Source organism: Chlamydotis macqueenii, chromosome 2, assembly GCF_036417535.1.
Source record: "Chlamydotis macqueenii isolate bChlMac1 chromosome 2, bChlMac1.mat, whole genome shotgun sequence".
NCBI classification, from domain to species: domain Eukaryota; kingdom Metazoa; phylum Chordata; class Aves; order Otidiformes; family Otididae; genus Chlamydotis; species Chlamydotis macqueenii.
This window is the reverse complement of record NC_141557.1, coordinates 41,690,924-41,698,279: the sequence shown is the minus strand read 5'-3', so window position 1 is coordinate 41,698,279 and position 7,356 is coordinate 41,690,924. Positions and strand designations below refer to the sequence as shown.

Here is a 7,356-nt window from a genome sequence, read left to right as displayed (position 1 = left end):
GTCATAGTTCAGCCTCAGTTGCGGCCAGACTACGCAGTCTCTCTCTCACTTCCCCACCCTCCGAGAGAATAGGGGGAGATGATATAAGAAAAAATGGCTTGAGGTTTGAGATAAGGATGGGAAGAAATCCTTAAAGTTACCATCATGGGCAAAACAGACTCGACTTGGAGAAAACTATTCACTTATTTCTAAAACTAGCACGAGAATGAGATAGAAAACAAGACAACCTCCCCCCACCCCTCCCTCTTCCCGGGCTTAACATTATCTCTACTACCTTCCCCCCACCCCTGAGTGGCACAGGGGGGAAGAGGGAATGGGGGTTGCGGTCAGTTCATCACGCATTGTTTTACGCCGCTACTTCGTCGTTGGGGGAAGAACTCCTCACATTCCTCCCCTGCTCCATCGTGGGGTCCCTCCCACAGGCCACAGTCCTTCATGAAAATGCTCCGGCATGGGTCATCTCTTCCACGGGGCGCAGTCCCTCCAGAACAGCTGCCCCAGCGGGCCCTCCACGGGCCACAGCCTCCTTCAGGCATTCACCTGCCCTGGCGTGGGGTCCTCCATGGGCTGCAGGTGGATCTCTGCTCCTCTGTGCACCTCCACAGACTGCAGGGGGACAACCTGCTCCACCATGGTCGTCACCACAGGCTGCAGGGGAATCTTGGCCAGGAGCCGCATTACTCCTTCCCTTCCTTCTTCACTGACCTTGGCGTCTGCAGCCATTCCTCTCACAAGAAAAATTCTTCACAACAGGCAGGCAGATGCCTCTCAGGATCTTTTTACATCTCATTCACATCTCATCTCCTCTCCACTTCTTGCAGCCAGGCCGGACCAAGTTGGGCCCAGTCGGCCACCCGGTGCCTGCAAGGCCCACAAGGCTTGTGCCTTTCCCTCTCTGCCCCTGCTCAGCTGCTTCACATCTTCTCCTCTTTTTTTTTTTCTTTTTTCCCCTTCTTAAATACATTATCGCAGAAGCGTTATCATGGAGCGTTCTGTTACCAATTGGCTCGGCCTTGGCCAGCAGCGGGTCCGCCCTAGGCCCAGCCGAGTCCACTGAACAAAGGGGAGCAACTTCTAGCAGTTTCCTACAGAAGCTACCAACTTAGCCCTCCCCTCACTAACAAAACCAGAACAGGCTTTCAAAAGCAACTGAAGAATGAATCAGTCTTAAAGGCCTCAGTTCCTTATAATCAGATTCCTTTAAGGACGCTTCAGTTCTTTAGTCACAAACCACTGCTGCCCTATACAGCTGAATCCCTTTCTGAAAGTTATCAATGAATAGTTTGTAATGGATATTTCTGTGATTTGTAGCCCATGAGAGTGACCAGGTATCCTCTTGCTTTACTTGTGCTGTCCTGCTAGATGACTCTGCCATTACAGGGGCCTGTTCTCTCCACCAAATCAGATTTTCTTTTCTCATCAAGCAAACCTGAGCCTGTGAACTGGCATTTGTTTTCTAGGAGCATTAACACAAGCTAATTTTTTCTTGTGCTAATGTTTATGGAAAGCCAAAGCAAAGCTTAGCTAAATCAAAATGTGTCTGAAGGCTTTGGAACATCTCTTTCCTCATCTTCACCTACCTCCTCTGTTGATTGATCTATTACAGCAAGGCCTTGGGCATGGTTGTACTCCAGGCATTCTGGTACAGTGTTTGTTAATGCCTTGCCAAGATGAAACATTTCTGAAACAAGATTAGCATCAGTATTTACAAGCAGAGGGTTAGCTCTAGAAATAGCTCAATCAAAAGATGTCAGAGCAGGCAGCTATTCACGGGAAATCATTTGCAAGGGACACGTTCCCCCTCCCCAGTTACACTTAATGTTTTCCTCCCAGCATCAGGTTCACTGTCCAGTTCAAATCTTAAATGAGGAAAATGCATGTTTGCATCCTAGAATACAGCCTTGTTTATTTTCTACTCTTTTTCTGTCTACAAAACTCCCTATTGATTTCTTAACCTGCTTATTTATCTTCTAATGACAAATTACTAAGCCAATGCTGGCAAAACAGGGTGTGTCTATGCCACACTGAAGTGAGCATAAAAGGAATTATGTGGTGGTTTTTTGTTTTGTTTTGTTTTGTTTTGTTTTGTTTTGTTTTCTAGAGTTGAAATAACCTCTGGTCTTATCTTGTTAAGAAGAGACTGCTCTTGCAACCAGCTGTATGGAGTCAAGAGAGATGCGAAGAAGTGTCCTGGGAGAGCTGGAGGTTTGGAGCTGCACAGGACTTATGCTGAGCCTGTACATTATTGGCCAAAGGCAATTTATGTGCCTTGGACTATCCTAAATATGAGCATGATTTTTAAATTTAGCCTTCTTTTATTTTCCATCCTGAGGGAACAACAGCAAATATCTTTGCTTTCAGAATGGGTATACAGTCAGGTCTTGTGAATGCAATACAGTTAATTTGCAGTGTCCTGCTGTGAGCCTAGTGACACTGTAATCTGAACCCATAACGTGACCAAAACTGGCTTCAGGCAGAGTACAGGCCTTTTAAAGCAAACACACAAACAAAACACAAAACCAATACCCAGCCCTAACCCAAAAGCAAGAAAAAAAATTGCATAGTGGAAAAGTGAGGAGAAAATAGTGATTATTCCTGATTGTGTTTGAAAGAGGAGCTTTTGCTAGATCCTAATCTATATTCTACCTCTCCTTTCACTACAACTTGTCAGATGAATTTTGAAACACAAGACAAAAATTCGTAGTTTAAAAAATTGCTCACATGAAACTATTTTATATCTAATCAAGAAATATACTCTAATTCTGACTTGCTTTTAGCAGCTAAAGGGACTTTTAAAGGAAGATACGGTATGGCAAACTATAAACACACATACATTGTAGCTGAGTATCAGCTGAAGAGTTTATACTTATAGAAAACGCACATAACATAGACTAGAGCTCATTTTCTATTTTCCTGTTGAATAAAGTATCTGGGAACAATGAATGTGATACATTGCTACTACTAATGCTGTAGTCTGTCCCTTTGTTTAATTACTGCAATTAATCTTAATCTGTCTTTGTTTGGCAACAGCTAGGTTAGGAAAAACCAGCTGAATGCTTTTAATAGAGACTGGTCTTTTGATCACCAAACTCAGTCTTTTCTTTGACAGATAAAAATATTCAGTATTTCATTGCAATCTGAGTGGTTGCTGTATGGTTCTTCAAAATACAATTGTGTGTTACTAAAGGAGTGGGAAAAATATTTGCTACAAATGAATATTTTAGTAAACACAGTAGAAAAATGAAATTCAGTGTGTCTAGAACATTTTGCCCTGTTCTGTCTCTGAAAATGTCACAGCTGTGTTTCATATTGTATGAAGCACTCACATAAGCATTTAATTCACTCATTGTAAATCAAGCTACATAAAGATGATGTAATAATCAAGTCTGAAACAGATGGAAGGCCCACTTTAGATAATACACTCACTAAAATAGCATATGCTGGCTTCCTTCAATTCTATACATTTTAGTCTGTAAAGCTGTACTTTTGATCAGGTGACAGTTACTGAAAATAATAGAATAGGCAAGATTTGCACAAAATTTTCTGAGACAGATGCTCTTCATTTTTGCAGTACTGCATTTTTGTAGGCATTACTGTATACTCATAGAGCTCCAGGTACAATTTCTTGGTTCTGATTTTAGGAAAACACAGTGAAGGAATACCAATCTCATTGAAACAAGGTTCAATATTTCCATTGAGTATCAGTGAGTAGAATTCTACCCCACGCAGGCTGAAGGACCATAAACTGCTTTGGTCTCACCCAGGCAAAGATCAGCCAAGTGGGTAATCCTATCTTGTCTTTACACTTGATCATGTGAAGAACAAGACCGTGCACACATAGAGAGGACGGAACACACTGTCTGGATAGTCACACCTCCAAAGGTAAGCCCCCTATTGCAAGTGGACCTCCAGAATCTTTTTAAGAAAAAAAGGTTTTTTTCCCTTTCCAATGCTCATTCTTGCAAGAGCCCAGTAACTCAAAGTTCTCTACTGTTTTCAGCTACTCTGGCCACGAATGAGATCCGGTGTCCCGTCTGGCACAGCAGGTCAAAACCAAATCTGAACATCACCTGGGAGAAAACCGGAACCTAATGCAGCATTTTGCAGAGCAGGCATAGCCTCATATCGTGCAGCCAGATCTCCTGAGGGAGCAGGTAGACAAAGCTGCTGTAGGTATCAGATAGCCTTGATAAGAAAATGCTAGGTGGTGGTGACAAAGGCATCAGATATTGCAAAGACTGCAGAACAAGGTTGGTCATGATACCTTTGTCATTTCTAGATGTGAACGTTTTTCCAGGGTTTACAGAGACACACCAGTATTTGTTTGTGCCAGCATTATACAGAAGTGGTTATTGTGCTCAGGCCCTGGGATCTCGATGATTTTCTTTTCAGAGTGACTGTGTGCCTGACCGCTATTCCAAAAGTATTTTAAATAGTAAGAAACCTTCTGGGTCTTTTGACCTTCTTCTGGGTCTTTTGAACTTCTACCTGTATGTCTTACTGATGACCAGTTGTGTCTCACAAAGTTCTGCCTGATGTGAGCTAACTTTTTAGTATTTACAGGTTGTGCTTACATCCACCACAATGCAACTCAGATCAAGACCAGTGTTTGGGAAAACTGAAATTGTTGTGATTTGTTTGGACAGCATGTCAACGTCTGTAAAATCAGCGTGCTGAGGTTTTCTCATGCATTATTTTGTTGGCTGGGTCAGACAGGTAGGGCTGAAGAAATCCTTCTTTGGACCTATAATCCCGGTTGCTTTAGCAGGGGGTACTCTGGTCCAGGGAGTGCAGTCACGTAGCTCAGACCATTGCTTAGACTCAGTATGAATGAGAGCAGATTAGGGAAACGGTTAGCGTTAATAGCCCTCAATTTAATCAGTACAGACGCCCCCAGCTGTGATTGGGCAGCCATCACTTGCTCCCTGAAGGCCCAGTTCAGCACTAGGAGTACATGCACTTGTGTTTTACCAAATAAACTTCAATCTGTGCTTGCAAGACGTCCTCCACAGGGATGCAAGCCTAAATTACGTATATGCACATAAAATGACTCCATGAGTGGTTAGTTCAAATCTAAGAATTTTTAAAGCAAGACACAGTAGTTTTGTTCACTTGAGGAAACATTCAGCATCTATTTATTATTACGAACAAAACCCAGCAGATTATAATTACTATTTTCTTTTCTTATTACTGTAGCAATCAGGAACGCTGCAGAGAGAAGCTGTCTGTGGCCCAAAGAGCTTACAAGCCAAGCGTAAGACAAGGGATAGCAGATGAATGTGATGGAGGTGTCAAAGTTGTTTCAGCAGACAGACTAATAAATAAATGCATCATTTTTCTTTTGTTATTAAAAAGAAAAGAAAATAAAATCTCAGGATTGAACATAGTATTGCTTCTCATGCCAAATGAGAGCTTGTTATAGATGCCTGGAAAAGATACAAAGAAAATTAAGAGCTAGATTTTTTGCAAAGCCGCTACAGATCCCAGTGCTGCATCTTTCTTATCCACTGTCTCACAAATAGGCATCTGTCTCCCTGCCTTGTCTCTGATAAGAATCGAGCGCTGTCAGCTTCCCCTTTCACTCTGCTGTACTTGGTATTGACAGTTAAACAGCCCCTGGGACCCTGGTCCTATGGAGATCTTTGGCCAAGAAGACTACAGAGATATTCTGTGGCTCGCTCTTTCTTTTTGAGTATTTTATATAAAACTGAACTATCTAAACAGAAGGATTCTGTAAACCCAGTTCCAGGCTGAGCCCTCATCCTGTGATGAGAGCACTCACCAGAGAGGTGGGAAGGGGTTTCACCATGCTCAGCACCTGGGCAGCAGGTCCACTTTTGGCATTGCAGCATATCACGTGCCAGATCTGCAGCAAGACACCACAACATTTTGTGGGTGCTTCTGGTGATAGTAGAAAAAAAACCATTAAGACTCTTGCTTAACAACTCAGTGATAGAGCCTCCTAAAGCAGGCTGATCCTGAGATGGAAACAAAAATAATATATATACACACACATATACAGAGAATCTTTACTTCTGAGGCAAAGCTCTGACAGCCTTCATGTTGAAAATAAGTAGCTTGTCTGATGTGATAATGAAATAGGAACCAAGAGAAGGAATCAAAACTTGACTGAAGGTCTTCTGTTGAAACTGTTGCCTCCCAAGAGCAGAATAGCAGAGATGGGCCGTGGGGTTTTGTACTGTTGTAAGTTTGGGACAAAGGTGTTATTCGTAAGAGGTTGAAATCAGGCATCCGAGTTGTCCCAAGTAAGTTTTCATACGTCCTAGATACTACTGCACTGCATTTCTGCTACATTTGTGATGCATTCTTTGTAGAAAAAAGTATTTTGTGTAAGCTTCAGAAAGTAGTCTTCTCTACTACTGCCCTTTTTCTTCATCCCGCAGTCATGCTGCTAACTGCAGGCAGTGTGCTCATTTAGCATATTGCAGAGATATGTCCCTTTGTTTGGTTTACAGATTCTTCACCAAGAGCGTGTTTGTCATTTGGCGTTATTAAACAACTGATTTTGCAGAAGCACATTCGAGCTCTGGATTGTTTGCCAGCAGTTTGTAATAAGCCAAGAAAAAGCAACAACATATAATCAAATCCATTATGACTACATTAAGATTACAGTAGAGAAAGGAAATTAAACAAACAAAAGTATTGCAAAAGTACAGCTAAGAACAATGAAGATATCTGAACAATGCTGTAAACACTTATTACTACTTACATAAGGACCACTTGTCTGTTTACTCTCAGCCCTGGGACTGAACAGACTTTCCTTTTAAGGCTGCCCTCAGATAAGGTCAACCTCCATTAATATGGGATCATATCAAATATAAACTTGTTTGTTTCTCAGCAGCTCTCTTAGCAATGCTGAAACCATTCCGTAAGGGGCCAAAACTCTTCTTTCAGACCTGACAATTTTTGTTATTGAACAAACAACAGGAATAGAAATGCAGGTGAGATTATAAGATCATAGAGGAATCCATCAACCTTAGGAAAAGCAGAATTTACTTCCTTTAAAGAAATGTTTAATATAAATAAATTTAAAATTTAAAAGAAAACAATAATTAGCATAGATACATAATGAAGAACTGGTATTTAAAAAGCACTAATGCAGATAAGCTGTCAATGGATAAAACAGGTAATAAAATTCGGTGCAGTGTCAGTTCAGGTCTGAAGATTCACCTTTCTTGATGTGGGGAGGGAACAGAAGGCAGGAAAAAGTAAATAAATACAGATAAGCCCTAGCAGAAAGGAGGGAGAGGTACTAGGCTCCACGGAAGGCAAGCAGGAATAGTTTTGTAAGTCAAATCTGTTCCCCACTTCTCCCTCATTTGACATTTGCCGTGG

The 7,356-nt window shown here is 41.7% G+C and overlaps 1 long non-coding RNA gene across 1 annotated transcript; it reads right to left on the bottom strand.

Moving 5' to 3' along the window:
- Nucleotides 1–939: 939 nt before the first annotated feature.
- Nucleotides 940–6,505, bottom strand: LOC147601634 (uncharacterized). The gene is made up of 3 exons (XR_015257806.1): nucleotides 6,034–6,505; nucleotides 5,783–5,901; nucleotides 940–1,681 (listed from the first exon to the last, which is right to left on the bottom strand). It is a non-coding gene; the product is annotated as an uncharacterized LOC147601634 (long non-coding RNA).
- Between the last annotated feature and the right edge of the window lie 851 nt (nucleotides 6,506–7,356).